Raw genomic sequence first — 14,361 nt, 5'->3', positions numbered from 1 at the left:
CAGTCATGCGCTTCTCCTGACACCCATAACAGGAAACTAACTAGTATGTTCTAAATGCATTGCAGTCACTGACATTCAAATGACAATAACATAGGAAAATGTCTCTATCATTTCTACAATTGGCTTCTATAGTGCAAAAAATAATATTTTCTTGGAAACACTGAAGAATTTTCTAAAACAGACTAAATCAAGAAACACAGTAGTTGTTACAGTGCCTCACAGACATGATCTTATTTATTGCTCATATGTAAATAAGGAATTTTTAAGAACAAACAGTGAAATGGAGAAATTGTGTTCTGAATATTCATATTACACTACACTGGATACACGTAAGCTGCATCATACAACACATACCAAGCACAAGATGCACTTAAAACTAAGAACTGAAAAAGTCTGTGTGTCATCATGTAAACGAAATACTTTAAGGGAGGCTTCAATGGAATAAAACTAACTATTAGTTTCTTGGGCATCCTCCATGCAACAAAGAGGAGAGTAAAATGAAGAAAGGAAAATAAGAAAGAAAATGCAACACTACTAATGATCTGAATTCAAACTAAAGGTATGTGATACTTTGAATGTCACACAACTACCAAGCTAAGCATGAACCTATCTCAAAATTTAACACCATAATGTACAATCTCTGTATAATAAGGTCAATGGAATAACATATTACTAACAGGTGAGCTATATATTATCACAGTATTATACATTTCTGAGCACAGGCTTAACCCCAAATTAATTCAACATAAAAAATAAATTAATATTGTCTTCCTACAACTGCAGAAATGATAGCCAGCAGAGTGGCCTCGTGATTTACATAGAAGAAAATATATATTTTACTACCTTATATGGTTGGTTGATTCGGGGGAGGGGATCGAACAATGAGGTCATCGGTCCCCTACCCTACATAACCTGAATGAATGTTGAAAAGGACTGTGAGGTTGCAGCTATAAAAATCTCAAAATTCGACTTTGTTATCACCACAGCTTACTGATCACCATACAAAAATTTTGAAATTTTCTTAAATGAATTGGGATAATTTCTAAACAAGGGTTATAAAATTGAATGTCATTTGACAATTTGTGGAGACTTCTATACTGATTTTCTTATGAAAAACAGAAATAGATTAAAGGCTGTAGCAAATACTGTTGTCTGAATAGCAGAGACTTGAAAAACAGATTTATATTACTCTCTAGTCAAGAAAAGTTTATACAGCGTATCACTAAAAATTTTCAATGCAAATTTTTGTGACCATCTAGCACAAATAGCAAGTTTGAGAGTAAAAGACAGTATTGGGAACATATCTTTAAGAGCCACATATAGATGCTATAGTCAAGATAACAAACTACTTCAGCAGCTTATTAAACAAAGAAAAACATCACAGGTTTATAAAATTAATGACCTAAATGAGAAATTTAATATCTTCACTGAGACTATCTTGGAATGTAAAATTGAAGGCACGAGATATGAGGAAAAGTAGCAAGTAGATGGTTGGATCAAGTGAAAAAGAGTACCAGCCTACATCCTCACATCATATTAAGAAGAGCTTAAGATCTCTGTGGATGGAGACATCTAGTTGAAGACTCAATTATTTAAGAAACGAATGAAGAAATGGGATCATGGTACTCAGCAATGAGTTAATTGACTAGTGACAAAGATCATTGATACACTTACATTTAAGCATTATTTTCAAATTGCATTTCCACAGAAAACTGTAACCATAACAGACAATTCTGCAACAAAAAGCTGTATCACAAGGATTGTGCCAGAAGAAGAGACTAACCCATAAAATGTGTAACCTGAAAAATTCCTCACCAGAATCACACATTTATTATAAAACACACAATAATATATTAAGAAAACAAATAAAAGCAGCAAGAATAATGCATAATGATAAATACATTTATAATTCATGAGATAAAGTAAAGGTCATGTAGAGTGCTATATATAAAAAAGAAACTGTTGAAAACCATTATGTAAAAATATGGCATTAAAAGAAAAAAAGAAAAAGTGACAAACCCCTTAGAAGTAGCCAACACACTTAACAACTCTTTCACAGGAGTTGCAGATTATATGATAAAATCAAACATATAATACGACAAAATCAAACATAAATAAGAATACCCAATCCACAAAACAAAAATACGCATATGTATTAGGTCAATGTACATCAGCCTGTCACATGAGATGAAGTACCATAACCAAGGAAAGAACTAAAGATCTCCAACTCTTCAGGCACTGAAGGTGCCCATACAACAATCTTAAAGGACAGTGTTCTAAACCTAGTTGAAATACTTATGCATGTAATTTGAGCACTTCCTTTTCTTAATGTACTGAAAGCATTTAAGGTAATTCTAATTTATAAAACAGGTGAGAGAGCTAATGTAAAAAAAACTACATGCCCATTACATTTTTCTCCTGCATTAAAAAAAAAAAATTAGAAGTTATGGATGACTAAATTATTGAATCTGTAAATAAAAACAAAAGCCTATGCAATGGACAGCACAGATGGGCAATTTCATCTCGTATCTACCAGGTCAAGAGTGAATGTGCCACATCAATATTTCAAAGTTCGCTGAAAAGAATATATTTTGGAGTTCCACATGATACCTCTCCAAAACTACAACATTTTGATTTTTTGCAGAGTTGTTAAAACACTTCACACCTCTCTAAATGAGAGTATTTGTGAAAATGTTGTAATTGAAAGGAAAATTGAAAAAATTGCAATAAAGAAACCAAAAGTGATAGAGATCTGAATTTATTTTCAATAAATACTTCATTCCCAATACTATGACACATGATTAATGCATGCACACTTCTGGGGTTTCTTTCTTTTTGGACAAGTAAACTATGAATATTTGTAACTTTTTGCAAATTTCAAAATTATGTTTTGAAAATATGAATAGCCACAGGATACTAACTGTCTTGAGAAATGATAAAGCGGAAGGTTGCTAATTGTTGGCTCTGATATTAAAGCATGAAATTCTTAAACTGTCAACATATTTGAACATAAAGATGAAAGAATCTGAAATTTTTTGGTTATTTAAAAATTATTTTCTTCAAAACCCCCATCCTAAATGTTCTAAAAATTCCTTGGTACATTAGTCAGTCATTGCACTGAGGGAATGTACAATCAGAGTAGGCAATATTTTCCTGTACAAACTGTGAGAATACTCTCAAGGCCAGAAAATCATGGACACTTAAATATTTCAACTGATTGCTGATTTTAAGTAAATGATAAGTAAAACTGGTATTTCTGAATCGAAATAATTACTTTACACTACGTGAGTGGGAAAACAATTCATAAACACCAAAAAAAGTTTTGCATCACTTGGTTCAGAGAGTTCCAGAACCTGTACAAAAAATTGGAGTAGAGATCAACATAAAAATCATTCCTACCCTGTAGTGCCTCGAGAATTTTGATGTAAATTCTAGAGACGCTCGGCCTTCCACTGTCTCAAACACCTGATATTTTAAGTATGAATGTGGATGAGGGGAAGTGTATCTATTGTGCCACCCGTTTCTGTGTGCAGGTCAGAAGTTTGTTATGAGAAGACTGTAAGTGTGGTGGTTCAATGATGCTGACAAGTGTTTGCCGCCAGTATCATAGAAACAGAGATGAAAGCACATATGCAGTATTCTTTGATGTGTTAGTGAAAGTGATTATTGTAGAAAAAGAGAAGCAAACAATTGACTGTAGACTTTTACTTAAGCTGGCCGGTGTGGCCGTGCAGTTCTGGGCACTTCAGTCTGGAACCACGTGACCGCTGCGGTCACAGGTTCGAATCCTGCCTCAGGCATGGATGTGTGTCATGTCCTTAGGTTAGTTAGGTTTAAGTAGTTCTAAGTTCTAGGGGACTGATGACCACAGATGTTAAGTCCCATAGTGCTCAGAGCCATTTTTGAACTTTTACTTACTTCACGTCTTAGCTCTGAACGAGACAAGATGCATGTGACGTCTGTAAATTATTTGGTTGTAAAACCAGGCAGATGTGATTATATTTAATAGAATCTAATAGTTAATAACGCAGTTAACTTGCAAGAGTTTGAATATTTATGTGAAACTCATGGAAATGAAAATATACCAGAACTGAACCCAAAGTATTATGCGAGAACCAAATTATTTCAAGAGGAGAGAGAGAGAGTCTTCTTTAATTCCTCTAACCAGCATTATTTCTTCAGTGAAGAAGTTGTGGAGATCAATGCAGCCACATATCCAGAGAAGAGGATCGGCTAAAAGCTTCAAGTAAGTCACCTGAAGTGAGAGAGGTGCCAAGTTCACAATCCAGTTTTGCACCACCACTTCTCCTGTTGCCAAAACCATTAGAACCCTTCTTACTGCTCATGAAAACCATACATTGCATGTTGTACCACCATACAGTGAGACCTTCAGAGGTGTCGTCCACATTGTTGTACACACCAGTACCTCTAATACCCAGTAGCACGTACTCTTAAACTGATGTAGGCCTGTATTCATCATGGCATATGGCCCAAAAGTTCATCAAGACACTGTTGTCCAGATTCTCCAACTCCTCAATAGCAATTGGGCATAGATCCCTCAGAGTAGCTGGTGGATCACGTTGTCCATAAACAGCCCTTTTCAATCTATCCCAGGCATGTTCGATAGGGTTCATGACTGGAGAACATGCTGACCACTCTAGTCAAGCAATGTCGTTATCCTGAAAGAAGTCATTCACAAGATGTGCATGATGGGGGTGTGAACTGTCGTCCATGAAGACGAATGCCTCGCCAGTATGCTGCCAATATGGTTGCACTATTGGTCGGAGGATGCTATTCATGTATTGTACAGCCGTTACAGCGCATTCCATGCCCACCAGTAGCATAATACGTCAGTCCCACATAATGCCACCCCAAAACAGCAGGCAACTTCCACCTTTCTGCACTCGCTGGGCAGTGTGTCTAAGGCATTCAGCGTGACGAAGTTGCCTTAAAACACGTCTCCAACAATTGTCTGGTTGAAGGCATATGCGACACTCATTGGAGAAGAGAGCGTGATATCAATCCTGAGTGATCCATTTGGCATGTTGTAGGGCCCATCTGTACCGCACTGCATGGTGTCGTGGTTGCAAAGATGGACCTTGCAATGGACGTTGGGAATAAAATTGTGCATCTTGTAGCCTATTGCGCACAGTTTGAGCTGTAACACAACGTCCTGTGGCTGCACGAGAAGCATTATTCAACATGGTGGCAGTGCTGTCAGGGTTCCTCCAAGCCATAATCCATAGGTAGCAATCATCCACTGCAGTAGTAGGCCTTAGGCAGCCTGAGCGAGGCATGTCATCTACAGTTCCTGTCTCTCTGTATCTCCTCCATGTCCGAACAACATCGCTTTGGTTCACTACAAGACACCTGGACACTTCCCTTGTTGAAAATGCTTCCCGGCATAAAGTAACAATGCAGATGTGATCAAACTGCAGTATTTACCATCTAGGCATGGTCAAACTACAGACAACATGAGCCATGTAACCTCCTTCCTGGTGGAATGACTGGAACAGATCAGCTGTCGGGCCATCTCCATCTAATAGGCAATGCTCATGCATGGTTTTTTATGTCTTTGGGCAGGTTTAGTGATATATCTGAACAGTCAGAGGGACTGTGTCTGTGATGCACAGTGATATCCACAGTCAATATCTATCCTGAGGAGTTCTGGGAACTGGGGTGATGCAAAACTTTTTTTGATGTGTGTATAACAAAAATGAGATATACAATACTTACACCCATTTTTCTTTTTATGACATTATTCACAAATTACTATTGTCTTCTGTAACAATTTTAATTTGTCATGACTTCCCATGAATTAAAATTGCCTACAATGTAACAATCCACAATGTACTGTTGAAAATAGTTCATTATTTTTTCATCTGCTTCTCATCGAACTTTATCAGACTACCTTTTGTGGAGAACCGTTCTTGCAATGTATGTGCCACTTTGGGATGCAACCCAGTAGTGACATGATTGAAGTCCTAACATAGGTTTCATAGCAGACCACTCTTCTCTCTTTTTTAAATGCAATTCTCTTAATGTATTTTCATTTAGAATTGAGAGTTTCATGTTTGTTTCTAATTTTATATGGTGTGTACAAATCCAGCAGCATCTCTTATACCATCAACGGCTTCATGTAGGAGATTAAATCTTGTTGCCAGTGTTGACCAAGCTCATAAAGATAAAAGCAGTTTTTAAAATGATATGCTGCACCATCAGGCACAGACACATGCTTAAGGAATGTGTGGCCTCTAGATGCTATGCCATCAGTTATCATGCTGACAGTGTAGCATGCATGTGTACTGTCATGATGACATCATCAGTGACAATAGAAAAACATTGTGATGTTCCAAGGAAGTGAGCAACACATGTTAATATTGACACCTGTGATGTGTGCCTGCGGTAACTTTGAATTTTGTTCTGCAAAGCAGCAGACTAGTTCTCAGCAAAGTCAAAATGAAGAACAAATGTGTCAGTATTCTGGGATATGGCTGATTTTACTTCTGCTATGGCCTGTCTCTGAATCCTCTGGATATGATGATGAGCTATTCCTTTCATGACCCAATGCCTAACCTCTGTAACAAACTTCTCTGGCTCTGATACCTCCTTCAACAACTCCCCTCCCTCCCACAATGCATAGTTTACACCACGGTCAGTATCCTGAAGATGTAATGCTTCAACCATCATCACTTCAGCACCAGGATATATTGCACAGTCCTGCAACCAACATTTGCCTTGTGGCTCTTGACATATACACAAATGCATCAGGTCCATCTCTGTGTACTTTTTTCCTGTGTCACTGTTTATGGCAAAACAAACAAGTTTGAAATCAATGCAGTAAAATACATGTTCATACTTCCTTCACTGGCCGGCATTTTATGCCTTTTGGTCTGAAGATGGAGAATTTTGTCACACCTATTTTTAAATTCAGGTTCTCCTTTTTCACTAGGAGATGTGCTTCTCTTATTGATGTTGTCACATAACTTTTTACTATTTTAACTTTTTCACCATTTTCACTAACAGAGATAACATCAGCCTGGCTAGAACTTCACCTGCTGCAATCTATGTCATGACTTAGGTAATATTCCAGAGCAACAGTAAGCATATCATCTTGCAACAGGTGCCCACAGTAAGAATCTGGACATGCGCAATTACTTTACTCTTTCTTTATTTTAAGAGCTTTTGAAATCAAATAATGTAAGGAAGTGAGATGTATTTCTGTATCTGCTACTCAGAGTAGCTACCTGATATCAGTGTCAGTAACTGTACCTTCAAAGCATCAAAAACTTCACATTCATGAATATAAACATCTGCACTGTCTCCTTCAGTTTCACATTTGGATTATGGTGATCGTTCAGGTGGGTTGTCAATAAATTTCTTCTTGTTGCGAGTGCAGCAATTCCTGCACAATCAATGTGATGCTATTACCATTACTTGAGGACTAAGATATTTCTACAATACATCTGACATATTTGCAACAACTGTGAAGTGTTCTCTGTTTTTCCTAAACGTGATCTTCTTGTGCCTTTTTTCATAGTCCATACAACTCACTTTTTCACTCTGTTTTTCCTCACTGACATTGTATCTAACAAAAAGTTTGAATCAGACACTAAACTTGATGCAGAACAGTTTATGTGCAAGTGCTCATTCATTTGTTATAAGCAGAAAAGCTCTGAAACAGTGTTGCCAATTTATATACTTTACATTAGAAATTCAGTGGTGCGAAACATGCAGAATGTTGAAAAATTTGTAACACTTTACACAGAAAAGAATTGCCACCATGTTTGCACTGACTACTGACATATTAACCAAATAATGTTTTGTGTAATTCTCAAAAGTATTTGGATGGGGGTATTCAAGTAAATAATCCATAAAGAAACACAATTTTTTACTTTTTTAGTAATAAATATTGACATAATACAGATAGCTGGAGCAAAGAAGATAGTGTTTATAATTACATCAGTAGTGTCTGGTAATATGACAAAGAAATAGCATTCTGTGACTTTCCAAATTAGAAAAAAAATTCTTTTTAAGTGGAAAAATTAACTTAAATCTCATATTTTCGTCTTAAATTTGTAAGTTAAAGGAAGCCCATAAGAGTGCGGATTTTAATTAAATTTTGACACACTAAGAGGGGCTTTAATGCAAAATATCTGCCAGGTCTCCAGTACTTTTTACTTATTAGTTATATTTTTTGTTCTCTACTGTTTTAAGAATTATTTAGAAAATACACATTTTTCAAAGGGTCATACCATTTACAAAAATTAAGGTAAAATGAAAATATTTTATTTCTTAAAACTTATGATATAGAGGTCTAATACGTATTTTTTCCAGAGAAATTCTAGACGATGAGTTGACATGACCTGTATGATTTGATTTGATTTGATTTCGTGTTCCATAGGTCCAACTGCGTTGGGTTCACAAGGACGTGGAATGAGTCAGTTTTTTACAAATACAATGTGATAATCTTATAGCATATACACACATTTATGTACATAATTATATAAAAATTTATACAATAAATCTTTTGAGCAGTAATATGGAAAAAAGACAATACATATTTTCTTAGAATCTTTAAAGCACTATGGAAACACAGATACAGAGCACACAAAGATACAGAGCTCAAGTTAAATAACATTCTTAGTGGCATTATGTCAACTTGTATTATATAATATTAAAATTTTACAGTTTGTTTATTTAAAAATTCATCTAGACTATAATAAGCTTTTTCTAGCAGAAATATTTTTAGTGCTTTCTTAAACTTACTCTTGTTATGAATCTCTGTCTTTATTTCAGGAGGAAGAGCATTGAAGAGTTTTGTTCCAGTGTAGTGGACACCCTTTTTTTGTCAAGCTCAAATTTCTATGCTTGCTGTGTATGTCATTCTTCCTCCTTGTGTTATGATCATGATAATTACTGTTTGGTTGGAATACCACTATATTTTTACAGACAGAACACATGAGAGAAAAAAAAATATATTGGCATGTACTTGTGTATGTTTTAAATTTTCTAAAGCTATTTCTACATGAGTGTATCCAGTGCAGTCCATATATAACTCTTAAAGCTTGCTTCTGAGCAATGAACACTTTCCTTGCTAATGGCTGGTTGCCCCAAAAAATAATGCTGTATTCAACAAGTGAGTGAAAATAGCCATAGTATGCCACGTTTCCAGTGTTAGGTTCAACACATGTAATGACAACATGTACAGCATATGTAGCAGAGCTAAGCCTCTTACAGAGATCTATAATATGTGAAGACCAGTTCATTTTCTTGTCAATATGCACTCCAAGAAATTTGTTTGTTTCCATTCTTTCTATTGACTGATTAGAACATGTCACACTTATCTCTCTCTCTTTTTCTGTTTTTGTACAGAACTGAATCTAACTGGTCTTACTGGAATTTAATGAGAGACCATTCACCTTGGACCAATTAACCACATCTGAGAGTATGTGATTAATGAATTCCTCAAAATTACTATCTGTTCGACTGCTTATAAAAATTGTGGTATCATCAGCAAATAATGTAAATTTTCATGGCAGACTTGTACATGATGGTAGATCATTTATAAAAATCAGGAATAATTGTGGCCCAAGAATTGAGCCCTGAGGCACTCCACATGTAATGGAACTCCATTCAGAATGTGAGGAAACATCACATACTCCACCTGGGATATTCAAGACAACTTTTTGTTTTCTGTCTTGGAGATACAACTGAAGCAAATTGCCTGCAACACCACTTATTTGTACTAATTTTGCTTTTGGCAGGAGAATCTGGTGTTCAACACAGTCAAACGCTTTAGACAAATCACAGAAGACACCAAGTGCTAGCAATTTTTCATTAAGGGTTTCTAAGACTTCATTTGCAAGTGCATAGATTGCGTCCTCTGTTGAACAGCCCTTTTCAAAGCCAAATTGTCTCTTGCTGAGAACTCCGTTCTTCATGAGATGATCAGTAATTCTTACGTGTATTTTAGAGAAAGCTGTCATCAAAGAGATAGGTCGATAGTTAGTTCAGTTTTATCACCCCTTTTGTACAGGGGCTTCACAATGGCATACTTAAGTCTACTGGGAACAACACCTTTCTCAAGCATTGAAAATATGACAGAGAATGTCCCTTATCCAAACACAAGAATATTTCAAAAAATTAATTGAAATATTATCAACACCTGCAGAATTCTTACTTTTTAGAGACAGTATGGTTTTTTGAATTTCATCTACAGTGACAGGATTAAGGTACATTTCTGAAATTGTGTTTGAATATACAGCTTGACGAAGAGTTACAGCTTCATCAACATTGGGCTTGCAACCAATCTGTTGAGTTACTGATAGGAAGTGTTTATTAAAAATCTCAGCCACACTTTTGGGGTTATCTACTAGGGTACCATCGTATCTGATTTTATTTACATCTTCTTTGGTTGTTGTATCTCTTTTTTACACTGCTCCAAATTGTTTTTATTTCATTAGAATTATCTATTTTCTTCTCATAATAAAGGGCTTTTGAATTCTGTATTAGTTTCTTTAAAATTTTACAGTATAATCTATAGTGTTCCCATTTTTCTACATCTTTAGATAATCTCATTGCAGTATAAGTTTCCCTTTTGGTTTTACGTGACTGTTCTACAGCTTTTGTAGTCCAAGGGTTACTTACAGAATTGGAAGCAATGTTTCTGACACATTTCTTTGGAAATATTTCTTCAAAAAGAACACAGAATTCATTTATAAAACAGTTAAATTTAGTATCAAACATTATCAAGGTTACATACTAAAGACCAATCCATTTGCTGCAACCTATGGTTGAAAGTTTCTTTTGCCTCTTCGTTCATTACTCTTATAAATTTCCATTGAGGAAATTATTTTTTCAACAAATTATCATCGTAAAGAGTTAGAATTTGTCCTTCATGATCTGATAGCCCACTTATAACTTGCCTGACAGTATAGTTCTGATGTCTACTTACGTCTAAAAATGTTATCTATCATCATAATTTGGGACTCGGTTATACTTCTTGTTGGGAAGTTTATTACCGATATCAGAGTATATAACGTCATCACAATCTCAAAGTCAATTTTATTCTTATTTTCTGTCATACAATTTATACCGAAATCACGTAAAACTACGATATCCTTTGCTTTTCCTAGTAATCCTGACAGCAGCAGGAGTACCATTATATGCAGAAAAGTTTTTATGTCACCTCAAGGTGCCCTGTAGACAGCTAACACTATTACTGTGTAGAATTTAATTATTATTTATGTTGCACATGCCTCAAATTGTTATTCCACACAATATTTCTTAATATCTATAGCTTTGTATGCTATACTATACTTGACATAAATTGCTACTCCACCTTTGTCTTTACTTTCCCAACAGTAGTATGTTACTAAACTATAACTTACTATTGATGGCAGGGCACATTTATCACTAACATGGTGCTCAGTTAAGCACAAAATCTGGGCATTATTTAAACAATCCTTTTCATTAATGTTAATAAGAAGTTGATCTGTTTTGTTTAAGAGGCCTCTTATATTTTGATGAAAGAAAGAGATGCCTTCTTCTTGCTTTTTTATTCTATTAGTGCTGTTGTTACCAGACTGAAAATTCACAGCAGTCTGTCTTGAGGCAGGAGGGAGGAGACACTACCTACTGTTGTCCCTTCTTTTTCTTCAGGCCCGCACATAAAAAATCGTTGAGATGTGAAGGAGGCTCAGCATTTCTTCTGTCCAACCCTTTTATTTGGATTGCTTGATGAAGATTCCTTCCAGTTTGTTGCCTGTGAAATTTCTGTTTTTCCTGTAGATGTCACATCTTTTTCTTCTTCAGACGACATTAATCTTGTGGGTGAGATCACAACTTCAGCATAGGAGAGTGTTTTAGATAGACCTTGCATTTTGATTTGTATGCCAACTGACAAGTTATTTTTCTCCTTTACACTTTCAGCACCTGGATGTCCTTGTATTCCTGTTTCTAGTGCAGCGTGTGAATTGTTTCCCTGAATTATGTTACTAATATATTCTCTAATTTGATGACACATAAATCGCTTTCCCTCATTGTTTAAGAGCATGCAATGCCTAGTATAATGACCCCTTTCATGGGAATGACATTCGAGAAAAGATGCATTAGAGTATGCTTCAGCAATTTTCTGTAGTTTCCCATTGGTGTTTTCAATTTCTATGGTGACACATGATGTAGGAATTAAGTCATATCTTGTTGATATGCTCGAGAGGATGACGTTTATGTTTTGTAAATTGTTTAGGGCTTTCACTGTTTCTCTGACAGAGTGTTTAGCGTTATTATAGTACACATCATTAGAACCTCCAATTAAGACAACAACATCATTTTTTGAGGGTATCCGATAGTTTACGGCAGTCCTTTGTTACTTCATACATAGGTGCACCTGGTTTCATGAAAGATGTTACATTAATGTTCATTTCACTAAGTGTCTTTGAAATATTTTGACCATAGCTATCAGCTAAAACTAGCACTTTTCTGTCTTTATAACTCATGTCACGGCTCTTCATGTTTCCATGGGGAAACATACTATCCCTGTTATTCAATTTTGTATAATTTCTTCGTACATGCAGAACTTTCATGGGAATATTCACAGTATCTAAGGAATAACTTGGTTTTTGCAATGTTTGAATTATCATACGGGTACACTTATCATCTGAAATCACTTATGAGCTGTTTTTTGTAGACACAGCCACTGCAAACACTTACTGGTATTGTTTCACACATGAAGGCACTTTCAGCAAAATGCAGCAGTTCTTATTTTCATTACCGGTATGGTCACTAGATATGACTGTCTCCAAATTGCGAACAAATATTTTTGCTGCAGTAAGTTCTTGTTAAAGTGCATCGGAAGTATTTTCTTCTACTCCAAGAGAAAACTTCTTGATGGCAGTTTCTCGAAGGTCATATGTTTCCATGCCACAGTCACAGGCTTTATTTATCATGCCTTCGCTCGCCAAATACGAAATGTGAGCCCACACATGTGTCACTGCACACAATCTGATACCTAAGTAAACACTTTTGTTGCAATATACACATGAGTGATTAAATATATTTCCCATTTCTACAGAACGATTTACAACCACATCTATATGCAACACCATCTTGAGATGAAATCACACTGGTTCAGAAATGATAACAGCCATATATGATGCATTAACTATATACTAAAGTAACAGGAATCAACAAGTGTATTTATTGACCTATCAAAAGCTTTTAATATGATGTATCATAAAATTTTGCTGCTAAAGCTTGAAAAGTATAGTAGCCAAGGTCTCTACAACAATTGGATCAGTTCCTTTTGAAGCAATACAAGAAAGTAGTGAGTATCAAGCATGCTAAAGCCCACAATTTAAGAAGAATAGTCAGAGTAAAATCTATTACTTACAAGCAGTGTATCCCAAGCATCAGAAATAGAACCACATCTGCATCTTACATACAGTAAAGCTTCGTTTATGCTGGGGCACCATCTTGCAAACATTGTGGCATGCAACAGTACCGTATCCTACTCGGCGCACATTGTCGCATGATTCATGCAGCACAGACAACACAGTGTGTCATGTTGCAAACTGCTGCAATGTGCCGCAGCTAGCTTCCGAGCAGGGTGGGTTCTCGTGCGACATTTTTTTGTGCAGCAGCGGTAAATTCAAAAATGTGGAGTGGTAGGATGAGAAGTATTTAGCGTTCAAAGAGGACTACAGACAAGCTGAGGTTCTGTGGAGCGTATGAGAAAGTAATAATAAAAAAAAAGTAGTGAAAAGAGGTGTTATATGAAATCTCACTTCAAAATACGAAATCGGTGCGAACGCTGAGAGGAAGAAGATTAAAAATCTGAGAAGTACTTTTCATTGCGAACAGACGCATGTGATGAATAAAAAAAGTGGTTCAGCGGGTAATACGAAACAAAATGGTTCACATTTTGTTGTTGTTGTGGTCTTCAGTCCAGAGACTGTTTTGATGCAGCTCTCCATGCTACTCTATCCTGTGCAAACCTCTTCATCTCCCAGTACCTACTGCAACCTACATCCTTCTGAATCTGTTTAGTGTATTCAGCTCTTGGTCTTCCTCTATGATTTTTACCCTCCACGCTGCCCTCCAATACCAAATTGCTGATCTCTTGATGCCTCAGAATATGCCCTACCAACCGATCCCTTCTTCTAGTCAAGTTGTGCAACAAATTTCCCTTCTCTCCAATTCTATTCAATACCTACTCATTAGTTATATGATCTACCCATCTAATCTTCAGCACTCTTCTGTACCACCACATTTTGAAAGCTTCTATTCTCTTCTTGTCTAAACTATTTATCATCCATGTTTCACTTCCAGACATGGCCATTGCCAGTCTACGTTTTATAT

This window comes from Schistocerca serialis, chromosome 7 (assembly GCF_023864345.2).
Source record: "Schistocerca serialis cubense isolate TAMUIC-IGC-003099 chromosome 7, iqSchSeri2.2, whole genome shotgun sequence".
In the NCBI taxonomy this organism is placed as follows: Eukaryota; Metazoa; Arthropoda; class Insecta; order Orthoptera; family Acrididae; genus Schistocerca; species Schistocerca serialis.
The sequence above is the reverse complement of the archived record's forward strand: the minus strand, read 5'-3'. Positions refer to the sequence as shown.